Below are 19,101 nucleotides of genomic sequence, written 5' to 3' on the forward strand. Positions count from 1 at the left end.
ATTGTCACCGTGGCAGACTGCAATCCAGGAGGCTCGGGTTCGATTCCCGACTGCGTCCGAGATTTTACCGTCTCGGGGACTGCGCGTTGTGCTGTTCTCATCTTCATTTCATAATCATGGAAGCACAAGTCGCCGAAGTGACGTCAAATAAAGAGACGCACTAGGTGGTGGACCACCACGGAAGGGGTCTCCCAGCTAATAATGCCTTTCACCTAGTTCAGTGACAGGATGAGTTATATTATCTCATTGTCAATTAATAACTGATAGATTTCCGTATTAGTTGAACCATGGTTGTTCTGCTCAGCCGGCCGTTGTGGCCGAGCGGTTCTAGGCGCTTCAGTTCGGACCCGCGCTGCTGCTACGGTCGCAGGTTCGAATCCTGCCTCGGGCATGGATGTGTGTGATGTCCTTAGGTTAGTTAGGTTTAGGTAGTTCTACGTCTAGGGGACTGATGACCTCAGATGTTAAGTCCCATAGTGCTTGGAGCCATTTGATTTTTTTTTGTTCTGCTCATTTCCGTAACAGAGTTCCTTCAGTTAATTGCAGTCCCACAGTTTCAACAAAGTGCAAAGTGTAAGTTTATTTATCTTTCGATAGACAAGAAATAAAATATGTTGTAAGTATCTGATGCCATTTTGTGATAGCTCAAATTAAAATATTTTAGAAGCTAACAGTAACTAAACGAATTCGTCTAATGCTTCAATAAGAACTTACTGCAGATATAATTCATTTCAAATAATGCCGGAAAACCCATTTTTCAAATTTTTCAATAAAATCACGATTAAATAGTCAAAAGAATGACGATACACAATAGATTTCTGGAGTGTGCGATGCGATTGTGGATACGCTTATGAATGTGAAATTCAATTATTTAATAGTTATAATATGTAAAGTTTTTGATGTTATGGCGGTGGTGCATGGCAATAGAAATGTAGGGTCTCGAGTGAAAAGAATTCTCATCACTCATACCAATTTTTTTTTTTTAATTTGGATTCGGGAGTATATTAAACATAGATGTGAAGAATTTGATTGTTTCCTTTTTCGTATATGACCTGAATACAATTTTGTAGAAACCTGTTCAGTGGCCACAAAAGTGTCTATTGATCTCGGGCCGGCCGGAGTGGCCGTGCGGTTCTAGGCGCTACAGTCTGGAGCCGAGCGACCGCTACGGTCGCAGGTTCGAATTCTGCTTCGGGCATTGATGTGTGTGATGTCCTTAGGTTAGTTAGGTTTAATTAGTTCTAAGTTCTAGGCGACTGATGACCTCAGAAGTTAAGTCACATCGTGGTTAGAGCCATTTGAACCATTGATCTTGGTTCACTGCAGAATGCACCCATTTTTCGATGTCATACCGCTGTCTAGCGTGGAAGAAAGGCGAACAGGAGGAGCGGTAACTGGTCACGGTTACACAATGTTCACAGTTCTGCCCCGGTGCTCAGAAATTTACAATAGTAGTTTTCGTCAGCGATTACAAATAATTCGTGGAAAAATATGCACAGAGATCGTTTAGGGTTTATTAGACGGTACAGAAAGAAGGTCAGTATCAGGCCTGCACTCCCACAAAACAGTTATTTCATATTTCGGTGTGACGTCAGAGCAATAACAACATTAAATATTTTGATATTTACTGTGTTCCATTTTCTCTCTAATTTATTTGCAAATTGTAGTCAAATCAATCCTCTCTCAAAAGAGATTCTCTACGACTAAACACAGTGCCTAAGCAGGACATGAACTTCATACTAAATGCCAAGGGTTTGATATCAACACTGTACAGAGATGGGAGAACTGAACTGAAATTTTTATTTTTTCGAAGGCTATGACATGATTGTTCCATGTTTTGAAATGCTCCCGCACCGCAAGGAAGTTGTTACCCCTGAGACTGGTTTCCTATACCCTTTAATACATCGGAAAATTACTCGTCACTCTTGAGTAACCACGGGAACAAATTTTATTAACGGAAAATTATGCGAATAGGAAAAATATAGCAAAAGAGTATCGGATATGCTCAGAAGCTGTCAGATGCAAACATTATTTAGGGAGAAGCATAGATGTGCTTTGATAAATATCGGAAGTGTATAATTTTAAATTCCACCGTAACACATCATACGCAGCCAGAGCTACAAACAGATCATCTGTCTCTTGAACGTTACATGAGGGAAATAAATGGTGGTTCCAGAGATTCTCATTCGGCAACATATTTTTAAAAGTAGACTTCGTTGGGGCACATTGGTATCTATCTACATGGACAAAACGAAACAATCCATTTCATTAATTTTTGGTGAAGACCTGTAACTGCAATTTAAAATGGTGGTTTATGTAGATACTGTATGATATGCAAGCAGTCTCTTTCCGAATCTGACGTGATTTATTAACTAACTCATCGTCTTTTTTATAAATATAACAGGAACGTTACAGGGTGGTTATAATTAATTCACTAACTGAATCATAGTGGATGAAAAACTATTTACCTTTTGATATCCAACTTTAGAGGAATGATTTTTCAGGCTGTGCACTGCAGGATTTGCGTTGCCAGTAGTGTCATGGCTTGCTGTTAGGCGCCAATAATAGTACGGTGACGTAGGGTTGCGAAACAAGCATCAATGTGTGCTACAGTTGCAGTCAACTTGGGTCTGGACAAGGTGAGCAGGGCTTTACTGGTGAAGCTGTTTTATCACAACAGCAGCAAAGGTGCTGCTGCTCTTCGCAAGTGTCGACTCATTAAAGGAATACGGAGACGTCGTCATTCCGCATCGGAGTTACAGAACATGATTCGGAAGCTCGAAGTAACTGGTGATTTGGGAATCGCTCCTGGGACAGGAGGGCGACCAATTGTGCCATAAATTGTTGAAGAAGCTGCTGTTGCCATGGCTGAGCAGTGCATGAGCTGTGTCACGAGCTGGACATTTCATAGTCCACCGTTCGAAAAGTGCTGCAAACAGTTGTAAAATGGATTCAGGATGTCGTGAATGCAGCGACGTTTATTGCCTGAAACGCAAACATGGTACCCATTTAACAAAAGTTACCCTCTCATGTTAAAAGTAAAATGTGTTTCTTTCAATGGTTTATTCGTTATTTCTCTTGTGTTACGATCATTTGTTTTTCATGGGGGCCTCCCAAGGAGCGAAAGTATGATTATAACCACCCTGTGTTTTCTGGACCATATGTAGCTACACGCTGAGATCGTGTCGATGGCAGATATAACATAAATCTGGGCACTGTGTACTAAACTAAAATATCGATATGTTTTAGGATACTTACATTGCGTTGCATTTAGGTATCAACGTATAGCCTACGTAACACACACAAACATACATACACACACACACACACACACACACACACACACACACACACACACACACAGTATTTAGGTGCACTCAGTTTTACAGTGAACAAACACTGTGAGTAAATACAAGGTGTACAAGGGTGCTACATATTTACACTTTGCCATACCACAATCCTTGAGACGACATGCATTAAATTATAAAATAAAATCCTTACAAGCGTAGATAATACACGCATATGGGCCCGGCAGGTTAGCCGAGGGCGTTAATGCGCTGCTTCTTGGACTCAGGTAGGAGCGCCGGCCCCAGATCGAATCCGCCTGGCGTATTAACGACGAGGGCCGATGTGCCGGCCAGCCTGGATGGATTTTTAGGCGGTTTTCCGCATACCACTAGGTGAATACCGGGCTAGTCCCCATGTCCCACCTCAGTTACACAACTCGCAAACATCTGAGAAACGTTCGCACTATTTCATGGCTTACACTACATGCAGTCATCTGGAGAACACTAATTCCGTCCGGGGAGGGGGTGTGGGGTACTGGGTGGCGACAGGAAGGGCATCCGGCCACCCCCTGTCACTAACATCGTCAAACCCATAGTTATAATGCCGACCCCGCGTTGAAGTGGGACAAAGGCCCTAGAAAATTATGATGATAATAGATGCATATGAACATTGTATGCTGTAGGTGTGGTGTACTGAGATCCCACACAAGAAGAGCTTGTGACAGTTGGTACCAGGAGTACCGTGAACGTCCGTCCGCAGCAGGAGCATCGCTGCGCGCAGACCAACACACTGCCCGTGAGAATTACGCCCTCCCTGGAGCGGCAGCACCACCAGGAAAGAGAGACGCGTGCTTAAGTAACGGTGCACGAAAAGAAGTTGACCGTTGCAAGTTGTAGGTCAGTACGAGTCTTGCTAGGGAGCTCCTGTAGAATGGTCGTCCTGTCTTCAAGTCCTCGAGTGGGATAGAACAGTGACCGACAGATAGACAGTGGTTATTCTTCATAAGAAACAGGCAGTGAACAGAATTACCGTGTATGGACAGAGACCGCCTGCCTAGAGAGTTAACGGAGTACTGTTGGTTTGGAACTGTTCTTCGTATAGCACATCAAGACAGAAGATTAGTTTTCTACCGACTATACTTCATGGAACTGCAGTCAACACCGGACAGATAGACGAAATCTGCATCTACGGTTGCTATAACCGGCGTTATCAAAGTTCAGCAATGTATTTTACTGTTCACTATTCTGTGTTACTTTCATTCCTATAAAGAGCGTAATTATAAGAATATAAGTGTTTTTTCAACAGCAGCGAGACTTTTCATCAGAGTGTACGCCCCAATTCACAGTAGTAGGTGTGTCCATATTTTAGTAATACACATGTAATATGGATCAAAAAAGTTGCAGATATATAAATATAGTGAAATGTTTCTGACATAATTAGAGAGTGAATTAGTTACTAGCATTTGTGGCAGACTTAGAATAACGCGGAAACCAGCAGGTGTGTCTATGAATAAAACTTTTGTTTCTGAAAACATAGCAATGTAAATAGCGAAAGAGTTAGAAGCACAGGTGGCACATACAAATGAAAAACTCAAATGCGCTGTTCAGACCATCCCCCCCAAACCCACCTGTCACACACACATATGCACGTACACGCGAGTGTGCACGCACTCGCTCTCGCGCTGGCACGCACACACACACACACACAGTGAGAGCCAGAGGCCGGGGAAAGGGGGGAGGGGGTGGAGGAAGGGGTTATGAAGTGTTATCCGATAGTACGTAATTGTTCGAGTACTCGCGGCTCATGTCGGTGATGAAATTTAATTCCACGACCAGCGTTCGTTCCCAGGCTACCATTACAACGCGCAAGGGGTGGATGCCCAGCCAGTGAACATTAAAAGCCAGTTTCCTCTCAATTAGTTTAATTACTGCCCCTGGTGGCGAATAGACATCGTTTTAGTAAGCACTATGAAATATTTTTTCCCACTTCTCCACAAAAATTCCGGCCTTCTTGTCTACTTTGGCAGCAAATATGATTTACACAGAACGTAATTAGATTCTGCGCTACTGCAGTTGTTTTATCTTTCGGACGAGAGTAGATCCAAAATATGCTTAACAGTTATGAACGGCCAGATGTTCATATCAATGTTTATAATCTATTCCGATGCGAAGGTCACTGATCTCGGCGTCAGGTCCAAAAGGCCTCGTTTCGCCAATTATGAAAGACTTACTGTTGAAGTCTATGACGTCGTTCATGCGAAATAGCATAATTAGAGCTCTTGAGAATGAAAACTAATTCCTATCTCCTTGAACTGTAGCATGACAATTTAAATTCGGTATGGTTCAAATGTTCAAATGTGTGTGAAATCTTAGGGGACTTAACTGCGAAGGTCATCAGTCCCTAAGCTTACACACTACTTAACCTAAATTATCCTAAGGACAAACACACACACCCATGCCCGAGGGAGGACTCGAACCTCCGCCGGGACCAGCCGCACAGTCCATGACTGCATTCGGTATGGTCACTGTCCAGTTGTGAAAGAGGAAACACCGTATATTACATCACTTTCTGGGATACAATGACACGATCACGAAAATCAATCTCTGTAGCTCTCATCAGAACATCACCTGCAACAGTTACTACTCACAAAAGTAACCACCGTCGATAGTAGTGGCCGCGCGGTTTGAGGCGCTGTGTCACGGATTGCGAGGCCCCTCCTGCCGGAGGTTCGAGTCCTCCCTCGGGCACGGGTATGTGTGTTGTCCTTAGCATAAGTTAGTTTAAGTAGTGTGTGAGTCTAGGGACCGATCACCTCAGTAGTTTGGTCCCTTAGGAATTCACAAACTTTTTTGAACTAACCACAACTTACATAGGTCATATAGGTACGAGACACAGATCAACAGCCAGTGCAAATTGAATTACTGTAGATACGCGCCACACACGTGATGTTTGCGATTGTTTAGCTCATGAATTTACAAGCTGTATGAGACAAACATTATGACCACTGCCCACCAGGAGACAAAATATCGCCCCGCGGTGTTAAGGACACGTGACGCGGCAAGGAAATTATATAAGTGGGGCAGACACGAATGGCAAAACATTCTAGTGACGATACGAGTCGTAAGTGGGGAACGAGCATCTCGCAAATGGCGAAGTTAGCTACTGCTCGCTACTGTGGCGAGCATCTCTGGAAACTGATCGTGGTGAAACCACGAATAGGCGACAAGATGTTGGTCGTCCACGCATCACCAAAGAACGTGGAGGTCGGAAGTTTGACCTCACTGTAAAAGCTCGGAATAGCAACGATCTGCGGGAGACCTGATGGAGCAGGCACAAAGTATCCCGGAGACCACCGTTCAGTGCGTGTTTTTTAACATGCGACTCAGCAGCAGACTACCGTAATTATTTGCTGTGTCGTCCGAACAAGACACAGCCAGGGAAAAACCACCACAAGCGTAACGATGCGAGCTGGTGTCAGTGACATAGAGATTCGCCACTTGCTCGAGTTCCACCTGCGCCACGGGCGGCGCTGAGGATGAAGCTATAGACTTCGCCTCGACCAATTGCCGGCCGCGTACAATCCGCCAATGACCGGACGACAACGGATAGAAGCCTACTCGGGAGACAGAAGAGCAGCTCTCGCCCACTTGGTTATAGATCATCGTTCAAGGATGACTTAGACAGGGAACGTCGTTTAGTGAACTCTTACAATGGAACAGACAGTTGTTGTAAATAGCATTTACTATATGCTGTGAAGCTTAAGTACTATTATTGGCACTTGGCCATTAAAGGCCTTTTTTGTGTTATATTACAAGCAGTATTGCAGACTTCTTTATTCAATAAGTCACGAAGGTAAGTAAACCTTTTTAAATTATTTGTGTGACTTTGTTTCTAATTTGTTGGAGTGTTCTGGAACTTTTGTTCTCTTACCCTGTTACCTGTCCCTGGGGCATAGCTGTATGACAGAGGCAAGGAGTAATTCTCTTAGCGGTGTACTGCACCAGAAGCCGTTTCGCGAACTCACAAACTCGGCCTACCATAACAACAGTGGCAACTCGAGCTTCACGGCAGTGGCGATGAGTCCTTTATGAAACTAGTGCGAGCGTTTACAAAAATATTTCCCCCTATTCATCCAACGATATCATCAATAACGATTGCAGCTGGCACTGGTTCATCGATGTTGCAGTCGCGATCATTGGCAATGTGTCGCGCGGCCGGATGAACGACGTTTCTTGTTACAATAACAAGGAGACCGCCTATTTACCATCACCGATTTCGTCCGGATTTATCGTACTCGTATACAGGGTGGTCCATTGATCGTGACCAGGCAAAATATCTCACGAAAAAACTACAAAGCACGAAACTTGCCTAACTTGAAGGGGGAAACCAGATGGCGCTATGGTTGGCCCGCTAGAAGGCGCTGCCATAGGTCAAACGGACATCAACTGCGTTTTTTTTTTTTTATAGGAACCCCCATTTTTATTACATATTCGTGTAGTACGTAATGAAATATGAAAGTTTTAGTTGGACCACTTTTTTCGCTTTGTGCTAGATGGCGCTGTAATAGTCACAAACATATGGCTCACAATTTTAGACGAACAGTTGGTAAGAGGTAGATTAAAATTAAATTAAAATACAGAACGTAGGTTCGTTTGAACATTTTATTTCGGTCGTTTCAATGTGATACATGTACCTTTGTGAACTTATCTCTGAGAACGCATGCTATTACAGCGTGATTACCTGTAAATACCACATTATGCCATAAATGTTCAAAATAATGTCCGTCAACCTCAATGCATTTGGCAATACGTGTAACGACATTCCTCTCAACAGCGGGTAGTTCGCATTCCGTAATGCTCGCACATGCATTGACAATGCGCTGACGCATGTTGTCAGGGGTTGTCGGTGGATCACGATAGCAAATATCCTTCAACTTTCCCCGCAGAAAGAAATCCGGGGACGTCAGATCCGGTGAACGTGCGGGCCATGGTATGGTGCTTCGACGACCAATCCACCTGTCATGAAATATGCTATTCAATACCGCTTTAACCGCACGCGAGCTATGTGCCGGACATCCATCATGTTGGAAGTACATCGCCATTCTGTCATGCAGTGAAACGTCTTGTAGTAACATCGGTAGAACATTACATAGGAAATCAGCATACACTGCACCATTTAGATTGCTATCGATAAAATGGGGGCCAATTATCCTTCCTCCCACAATGCCGCACCATACATTAACCCGCCAAGGTCGCTGATGTTCCACTTGTCGCAGCCATAGTGAATTTTTCGTTGCCCAATAATGTATATTATGTCGGTTTACGTTACCGCTGTTGGTGAATGACGCTTCGTCGCTAAATAGAACACGTGCAAAATATCTGTCACCGTCCAGTAATTTCTCTTGTGCCCAGAGACAGAACTGTACACGACGTTCAAAGTCGTCGCCATGCAATTCCTGGTGCATAGAAATATGGTACGGGTGCAATCGATGTTGATGTAGCATTCTCAACACCGACGTTTTTGAGATTCCCCATTCTCGCGCAATTTGTCTGCTACTGATGTCCACATTAGCCGCGACAGCAGCTATATCACCTAGTTGGGCATCATCATTTGTTGCAGGTCGTGGTTGACGTTTCACATGTGGCTGAACACTTCCTGTTTCCTTAAATAACGTAACTATCCGGCGAACGGTCCGGACACTTGGATGATGTCGTCCAGGATACCGAGGAGCATACATAGCACACACCCGTTGGGCATTTTGATCACAATAGCCATACATCAACACGAAATTGACCTTTTCCGCAATTGGTAAACAGTCCATCTTAACACGGGTAATGTATCACGAAGCAAATAATGTCCGCACTGGCTGAATGTTATGTGATACCACGTACTTATACGTTTGTGACTATTACAGCACCATCTATCACAAAGCAAAAAAAGTGGCCCAGCTAAAACATTCATATTTCTTTACGTACTACACGAAGATGTAATAAAAAATGGGAGTTCCTATTTAAAAAAACGCAGTTGATATCCGTTTGACCTATGGCAGTGACATCTAGCGGGCCAACCATAGCGCCATCTGGTTTCCCCCTTCATGCTAGACGAGTTTCGTTCTTTGTAACTTTTTCGTTTGATGCTTATTTCGTGAGATATTTGGCCCGGTCACTATCAATGGACCACCCTGTATATAGGGCTTGGCCTGAAATGAAACTAACAGAAGTGTAACTGGAAGTGGAGAAGCGTATAGCATTAAAAAAATTTAATTTTTAGTCCGGATCGGGGCAGGGATAAGCCGTTTATGTTTGCGTAGTTCCTAGTCAGTGGTTGGCGCAGCAGAAACAATACAGAACGGTACTCCGAGGGTGGCGGATTCGAGCCGCTTTACAGAATTTTTTTTTTACTTTCTGTTTACGGTAATTACACTATAAATAAGCCGAAATACAACTTAATGTGTTGTATTTATTAATATTTTCATAGAAAGAAAGGCCATTAAAAATGAGATAGCGAATAAATTTCTAGGAATGTGTTTTAACACATACACGAGAACTTCCCATATAAAATCATATACTTTCATTATTTTACAGATGATTATTTACACATACTGGACTAATGTTCATCGTAAAAATAGGGGAAGCAGTAATTTTCTCGCCGCTTTACACTCGGTATAAACGCCGACATGGTTGTTTAAATGTTTCTGTACAAAACCAAGTTTGGGTTACTTTCATAAACATATCTCTCTCATTACTCAGTTAGGCAGCAAACCACTCGCTGCGCATTATCTTGCCCACCAAATATTGGCGAAGACAGCTGACGATGTGCAATGAAATGTATTTTGATGCAGTCTTGTCGGCATGTGATTTATTTTTCTTTCTCGGCAAGGTAGGAGCAGTTTTGAAGCTTTTTGATCAAATTCTTTATCCGACGACAAAACTGGACATTGCAGTGTTGCATTAGCAGAGTGTAATTGTGGATAAATAACTTTAATACAGCAAGATGGCAATGCTACTTCGTCTTTAAAAAATCTCGTCCTATAACTGTGGTTTGTTTATCCTCTGCACGAATCGGTTATCAGAAAAAATTTGTTCTCCGCCACAGAGAGTTTCATCACATCAGATACAATATATTGAGCATCATCTCGGTTTATTTGCGGCATAAACAATGTAAAAATGAAAAATAAAAAAGGAGTTTCCGCTTAGGGGCTCCTTTCCACGACTCTCGGATTACCGTCATGTACGGTTCCCACTGTGCCAACGGGTTATTCCGCCCCGGTCGGCGCCAAATACGCTATTTTTTTCTCAAATCAATTGCCATCTGGATCCAACACTTCTGTCGCTTTCATTTCTGTCCAATCATTCTGTAAACCGGCCGCTGGGCGGTGGGTGTTGCAGTACATCATGGAGGCTGCACCCGTGGTCTAGGGGTAGCGTCTTTGATTAGTAATCTAAACGCCCTCGGTTCCGGGTTCTAAGCCGCCACCACATAAATTTTGATTAATAATCAGCATTGGCTGCGAAAGACTGGCAGGATAAGAAGTCATCCTCATCCTACCAACGTCCTTGTCAAAGAGGGCGGAGGAGCACACAGAGGTTCAGGGCACTCTCTTGTCCTTGGCGTGGGAAACTGGCCCTGAAGACAGAAGAATCAGCAATGATCAACAGCATGAGGATGCATAAGGCAATGGAAACCACTGCATTAAAGACACATAACGTGCTTCCACAGCTTACATGGCCTGTAACTGCAAAAGTGTCATGATGATCTCTACATTAGCAAAAGATTGTTCCGGAATAGTGCCCCATTCGGAGGCAAGCGGGAAGTCGCCATCAGAAAAAGACTGAATAACCAACGAAAGGATAACGATCTAGGAGTCGGGAAGTGGAATGTCAGGACCTCGAACGTCACAGGGAAGCTAGAAAATCTGAAAATGAAAAGGCTCAATCTAGATACAGTAGGGGTTAATGAAGTGAAATGGAAAGAAGACAAGGATTTCTAGTCAAGTGAGTATAGGACATTATCAACAGCAGCATCAAATGGTATAACGGGAGTACCATTCTTTATCACTAGGAAGTTAGGGCAGAGAGTATATTATTGTGAAAGTTCAGTGATATGGTTGTTCTTATCAGAATCGACAGCAAAATAACACCGACAATTGTAGCTCAGTTGTACATGCCAACATCACAAACTGAACATGAAGAGTTAGAGAAAGCATATGAAGATATTAAAAGAGTAATACAGTACGTAAAGGGAGATGAAAATGTAATAGTCATGGGAGACTGGAATATCGTTGTAGAAGAAGGAGTAGAAGAAACGGTTAAAGGAGAATGTGGGCTTTGGACAAGGAATGAGAGAGGAGAAACACTTATGAGTTCTATAGTAAATTTCAGGTAGTAACAGCGAATGCTCTGTTCAAGAATCACAAGAGGAGGAGGTATATTTGGAAAACGCCAGGTGATACGGGAAGATTTCAGTTAGATTACATCATGGCCAGACAGAGATTCCAAAATCAGTTACTGGAATGTAAGGCGTACCCAGGAGTAGATATAGACTCAGATCACAGTGTAGTAACGGTGAAGAGTAGGCTGATGTTTGATAAATTAGTCAAGAAGAATCAATACGTAAAGAAAGAAGATATAGAAGTACTAAGGAATGACGGGATACACTTTAAGTTCTCTAAGGCTATAGATACAGAAATTAGGAATAGCTCAGTATGCAGTACAGTTGAAGAGGAATGGACATCTATAAGAAGGGCCTTCACAGTAGCTGGAAAGAAACGCATAGGTACAAAGAAGGTAACTGCGAAGAAACCATGGGTAACAGAAGAAATACTTCAGTTTATCGGTGGAAGGACGACGTACAAAAACTTTCTGGGAAACTGAGGAATACAGAAAAACAAGTCGCTGAGGAATGAAATAAATAGAAAGTGCAGGGAAGCTAAGACGAAGTTGCTGCAGGAAAAATGTGAGGAAATTGAAAAAGAAATGATTGCCGAAAGGACTGAGTCAGAGTATAGGAAAGTCAAAACAATATTCTGTGGAATTAAAAGCAAGGGTGGTAACATTAAGAGTGCATCGAGAATTCCACTATTAAATGCAGGAGAGAGCGGATAAGTGGAAAGAGTACACTGAAGGCCTTTATGAGGCAGACGATTTGTGTGATGTGATAGAACAAGAAACAGGAGCCAGTTTCGAAGATATAGGGTATCCAGTACTAGAATCAAAATTTAAAATAGCTCTGGAGGACTTAAGATAAAAGGGATAGATAACATTCCAACAGAATTTTTAAAATCATTGGAAGAAGTGGCAAAACAACGGCTATTCACGTTAGTATGTAGAATGTATGAGTCTGGGGATATAGCATCTGACTTTCGGAAAAATATCATCCGCACAATTCCGAAGACTGGAAGAGCTAATATGAGCGAGAATTATCCCACAGTCAGCTTAACAGCTCATGGAACGAAGTCGCTAACAAGAATAATATACAGAAGAATGGAAAATAAAGTTTAGGATATCCTAGATGACGATCAGTTTGGCTTTAGGAAAGATAAAGGCACCAGAGAGGCAATTCTGACATTGCGGTTGATGATGGAAGCAAGACTAAAGAAAAATCAAGACTCGTCCATAGGATTTGTCGACCAGGAAAAATCGTTCGACAATGTAAGATGCAAGATGTTCGAGATTCTGAGAAAAATAGGGGTAAGCTATAGGGAGAGATGGGCAATATACTCGTATGTACAAATGTACAAGAGCCAAGATGGAATAATGAGAGCCGACGACCAAGAAGGAACTGATCGGATCAAAAAGGGTATAAGTCAGGAACTTAGTCTTTCGCCGCTACTGTTCGATCTGAACATTGAAGAAGCAATGATGGAAATAAAAGAAAGGTTCAGGAGTGGAACTAAAATTCAAGGTGAAAGGATATCAATAATACGATTACCTGATGACATTGCTGTCGTGAGTGAAAGTGAAGAAGAATTACATGATCTGCTGAACGGAATGAACAGTGTAATGAGTACAGGATATAGATTGAGAGTACATCGAAGAAAGATGAAAGTAATGAGAAGTAGCAGAAACGAGAACAGTGAGAAACTTAACATCAGAATCCATGGTTACGAAGTAAATGACGTAAAGAATTCTGCTACCTAGGCAGCAAAATAAACTGATGGACGGAGCAAGGACGACATGAAAAGCAGACTAGCAAGGGCAAAAATGGCATTCCTCGGCTAGAGAAGTCTATTGGTATCAAACATAGGCCTTAATTTGAGGAAGAAATTTCTGAGAATGTACGTTTGGAGAACAGAATTGTGTGGTAGTGAAAGGTGGTCTGTGGGAAAACTGGAACAGAAGAGAATCGAAGCATTTTTAACTGTGGTGCTACAGACGAATGTTGAAAATCAGATGGAGTGATAAGATAATGAATGCGGAGGTTCTGCGCGGAATCCGAGAAACTAGGAGAAGGGACAGGATGACAGGACATCTGTTAAGACATTAGGGAATGACTTCTATGGTATTAGAGGGGGCTGTAGAGGAAGACAGAGACTGGAATACATCCAGCAAATAATAGAGGACGTACGTTGCAAATGCTACTCAGAGATGAAGAGGTTGGCACAGGAGAGGGCGCACCAAACCAGTCAGAAGAATGATGACTCAAGAAAGAAAGAAAGGAGGAAATTCACCTGGACGTCCGTAGGCCCTGTGGTAATAGTCGAAGGCACCATGACAACTGATGAATATGTGAACGTGCTTGATGTCTTCTCCGTCAGCGATTCATCTCTCTGCAATATGACCTTGTCACAAGGTCAGAATCGTGCTACAGTGGTTCGAGCAGCATGATAGTGAACCCCCGTTAATCTCTTGGGCTCCAAATTCGCGTGATCTGAGCCCTAAGGAATACATCCGGCTCGCTATCGGGTGCCAGATCCGCGCCCTCATGCTATCACCCCATAATTTACGGGAATTTTGTGGCCTGTGTGCAGACATTTCGTGCCACGTATTTTGGGGAACCTACCAAGGACTTTTCTAAGTCCTGCCACGCAGAATCTCTGTTGCTTTGCTTTCCAAACGAAGGGCAACATGTTATTAATCAGATGGACATAATGTTTTGTTTGATCAATGTATTATGAGTAAATTATTACGCAATTTTTATAGAGATGCGTACGGTACTTGATAACCTACTTCCGATGTAGAGTAATCCGCGCGCGAATCTATTACGAAAGCGTTTTGCGCGCTGAACAGTGCTAGGTGCGCTCTCGTCGTATTGATATTAACGTGGGATTCCACGCGGAACCTAAGTGGCAACTTTCGTCGCTACTGAGCAGCCGCTCTCAGCCAGTATTACCAGGATGCTTGGAAAGTGCAACATCAAGACCGTCTTCCGACCACCGCCTAAGACAAAAGTGTTTCTTGTATCTATAAGAGATCTGTCAAAAATCGGTGAACCGGGGATATACAGGAGGAGGAGATTAGTGTTTAACGTCCCGTCGACAACGAGGTCATTAGAGACGGAGCGCAAGCTCGGGTGAGGGAAGGATGGGGAAGTAAATCGGCCGTGCCCTTTCAAAGGAACCATCCCGGCATTTGCCTGAAGCGATTTAGGGAAATCACGGAAAACCTAAATCAGGATGGCCGGAGACGGGATTGAACCGTCTTCCTCCCGAATGCGAGTCCAGTGGGGATATACACTGAGGTGACACGAGTCATGGGATATCGATATGCACACATACAGATGACGGTGTTATCGCGTACACGAGGTGTAAAAGGGCAGTGCATTGGCGGACCTGTCATTTGTACTCAAGTGATACGTGTGAAAAGGTTACTGACGTGATTACGGCCGTATGACGAGAATGACTATACTCTGAACTCAGATTGTTAGTTGGAACTACACGTATGGGATATTCAATTACGAAAACAGTTGGAGAATTCAGTATTCCGAGATCCACAGTGCCAAGAGACGGTTCACTTAACGACCGTGAGCAGCGGTATTTGCCTAGAGTTGTCAGTGCTAACAGGCAAGCGACACTGCGTGAAATAAGCGCAAAAATCAATGAGACGTATGACGAACGTATCGGTTAGGACAGTACGGCGAAATCTGGCTTTAATGGATTATGGCAGCAGACGACCGAAGCGAGTACCTTTCGAGCAGCACGATATTGCCTGCAGCGTCTCTCCTGAGCTCGTGATGGTAGCGCTAGAGTGTGGCGCAGACCACAAGAGGCAGCCCCAAGTTGTCAACAAGGTACTGTGCAAGTTGATGGTGGCTCCGTAACGATGTGGGCTGTCTTTACATGGAATGGACTAGGTTCTCTGAACCGATCATTCACTGTAAATGGTTACTTTCGGCTACTTTTCAACCAAAGTGGATTTAATGTTCCCAAATAACGATGGAATTTTTATGGATAACATTGTACCATGTCACGGGGCCACCATTTTCAAGACTAGTTTGCAGAACATTCTGGACAATTCGAGCAAATGACTTGCTCACCCAGATCGCCCGACATGAACCCTGACGAACATTTATGGTATATGACCGAGAAGTCAGCTCATGCACAAAATCCTGCACCGACAACACCTTCGCAATTACTGGCGTCTATAGAGGTAATCTGGTTCAATATTTCTACAGCGGATTTACAACGACTAATTGAGTCCATACCACGCAGAGTTGCTTCGCTATGCCCTGGCAATAGGAGGTCCGGCACGATATTAGGGCCGTCTATGTGGCCGAGCGGTTCTAGGCGCTTCAGTCTGGAACCGCGCTGCTGCAACGGTCGCAGGTTCGAATCCTGCCTCGGGCATGGATGTGCGTGATGTCCTTAGGTTAGACAGGTTTAAGTAGTTCTAAGTCTAAGGGACTGATGACGTCAGATGTTAAGTCCCATAGTGTTTAGAGCCATTTGAACCATGTGAACGATATTGGGTAGTATCCCATGACTTTTGTCACCTCAGTGTATTGTATCCCTCGTCAATGTGAGCACCAATACATTGTGTAAAGGCAGCGCTGTATTTCGAAAGGCTGTACAGAACACACATGTACACAACTGGAACACACAGAGCAATCAGCATTGGTAGAGCATAGCATGAACGAAGATCACGCTGCTGGGCGAAGTGGCCGTGCGATTAAAGGCGCTGCAGTCTGGAACCGCAAGACCGCTACGGTTGCAAATGGTTCAAATGGCTCTGAGCACTATGGGACGCAACTGCTGAGGTCATTAGTCCCCTAGAACTTAGAACTAGTTAAACCTAACTAACCTAAGGACATCACAAACATCCATGCCCGAGGCAGGATTCGAACCTGCGACCGTAGCGGCCTTGCGGTTCCAGACTGCAGCGCCTTTAACCGCACGGCCACTTCGGCCGGCGCTACGGTTGCAGGTTCGAATTCTGCCTCGGGCATGGATGTTTGTGATGTCCTTAGGTTAGTTAGGTTTAACTAGTTCTAAGTTCTAGGGGACTAATGACCTCAGCAGTTGAGTCCCATAGTGCTCAGAGCCATTTGAACCTTTTTTTTTTTTTTTTTTTTTTTTTTTTTAAGATCACGCTCTTGATTTTGAGGCACCTTGATGCTAAGTCCAGTAACCGGCTACTAGGACAGCAATATACAGGAATCCACATAAATACGATCCCATGAGTATCTCATCAGCAGGGCTGTAGGCAGTACGACGAGAGAGCGGCCAGCACCGTCCCGCACACAGGACGCATCCGGATTCGAGTGCACCCTCCGGCCCCTCCCCAGCGCCACCAATGCATCTCAGCCACTCTCTGCACTCACCAGCCGCTCAGGACCCATAAGCCCGCAGCCAAGTGGAAAGGGCGCACCAGTTGGGTCATTCGAAAACTTCGACACTTCGCTAGGAGACGATGAATATGACACTCGTCGAAACGTCGCGAGATCATAACGTTACCACCAAGCTCGAAACATGAGTGCATTTCGTCAGATGTATACCATGGGAAATCTACATTCACACAGATTACATAATGGTTACACGAACACAGTAATTACGAAGCCGGACTGTAAAATACAAAACATTTTCATGGGGCATATGTGGCCGCAGTCCAAAATATGTTGATTAAAAACTGCAGGTTAAAACAAAATAAACTTCAAAAAGGTAAGAAATTAAGATGGGACCTGGATAAGCTGGAAAAAAAACAGAGGTTGATAAGGGTTTCAAAGTGACTATTACGCAACGATTTACCGTGACTGGGGTAAGGAACACAACAGAGGACGTATAGGCCGTGAAGGCAGCAGAGGATGAAATGGGTAAAAAGTCAAAGCGTAGTGCAGCCCTTGCATATCAGACGATATTTTGAATCTAACTCATGAAAAGATAAAATATAAATGCAGCAAACGAAGCATGCAAAAGGAAATACATGCTTCACGAGACAGATATTTATAGGAAGCGCAAAATGACAAAGCAGGAACTATTTGACGAGAAGCGCAAGGCTGTAGACGCATGTCTATGGAAAACATAGATGAAGCGTATATGAAAATTAAAGACACCTTTGCAGTAAAGACAAGCATATGTAGGAACGTTAAGAGCTCAGATACCAAGCAGTATAGCAAGGGAAGGCTCGAATATGTGGAAGGTGGAAGGGGAAAAACCAGAAAAAAATATAGAAGTAAATCACGCTGAAATGAGTGCGAGAAGAATCTGACAGTTCACTGAAGGACAAGTCAAAACAAAAGACCCACAGTGGGCGATATTACCTGAGAATTGTTGACATCCTTGGGAGAGCCGGCGGTGACAAAACTATTCTGCCTGGTATGCTAGATATATCAAATCGGCAAAATACTCTGCCCAAAGATGGCAGGTGCTGACAGGTGCGCATATTACCAAGCAATCAGTTTAATAAGTCATGGTTGCAAAGAAGGCAGGTGCTGACACGTGCGAATATTACCAAGCAATCAGTTTAATAAGTCATGGTTGCAAAGAAGGCAGGTACTGATACGTGCGAATGTTACCAAGCAATCAGTTTAATAAGTCATGGTTGCAAAATACTGACATAAATTATTTTCAGAAGAATGAAAAAATTGATGAAAGTTGACCTCGGGGAAGATCAGGGTAGTAGGTATGTTTTGTTATTTGGGCAACAAAACAGTTGATTGTAACCGTATTAGTGAGGATATAAAATGGACTCAGTCAATGACATGAGAAATTTTTTAAGAAAGAAGTATTTGTTAACATGGAATACAAAATTAAATGTTACAGGTTTTCATGCATTTGTTTAGAATATAGCCTTCTAGGTAAATCAAACATGGATGATAAACAATGCAGACAAGAAGAGATTAGAAGCTTTTGAAACATATAGTTACAGAAGAAAACTGAAGATTAAATGATTTGTAGATCGAATAACTAATGAAGATATACAGAATAAAACTGAGAAAAAAGAAAGCTATAACAGGCACCCCCCTGAGGCATCAAGGAATCGTCAGTTCCATAATAATGAAAGTATGAGTAGTAAAAATGTACAGGTAGGCCAAAGGTTTTAATACAATAAGCGATGATGTACAAACAGTTTAATTCATATTTAACTGGAAGAATGTAGAAGGCTGCAATTAACAGTACAAATAGTCTGCAAAAATCAGCAGTGTTCTCTGACTGGGGAGGTATCAAGAGCAGAGTGCTACAGGCTTCAGTCTTAGGTCCCTTATTGTTCTTAATGTATGTTAATGATTTGCCACTCTGTATTCACGAAGATGCACAGTGTTTCTTTTCGCTCATGGTACAAGTATAGTAATCACACCCAACAAACAAGAATTAGCTGAAGAAATTGTAAATAATGTCTTCCAGAAAATTATTAAGAGGTTTTCTTCAAATAGACTCTC

Source organism: Schistocerca piceifrons, chromosome 4 (genome assembly GCF_021461385.2).
Source record: "Schistocerca piceifrons isolate TAMUIC-IGC-003096 chromosome 4, iqSchPice1.1, whole genome shotgun sequence".
Taxonomy (NCBI): Eukaryota; Metazoa; Arthropoda; class Insecta; order Orthoptera; family Acrididae; genus Schistocerca; species Schistocerca piceifrons.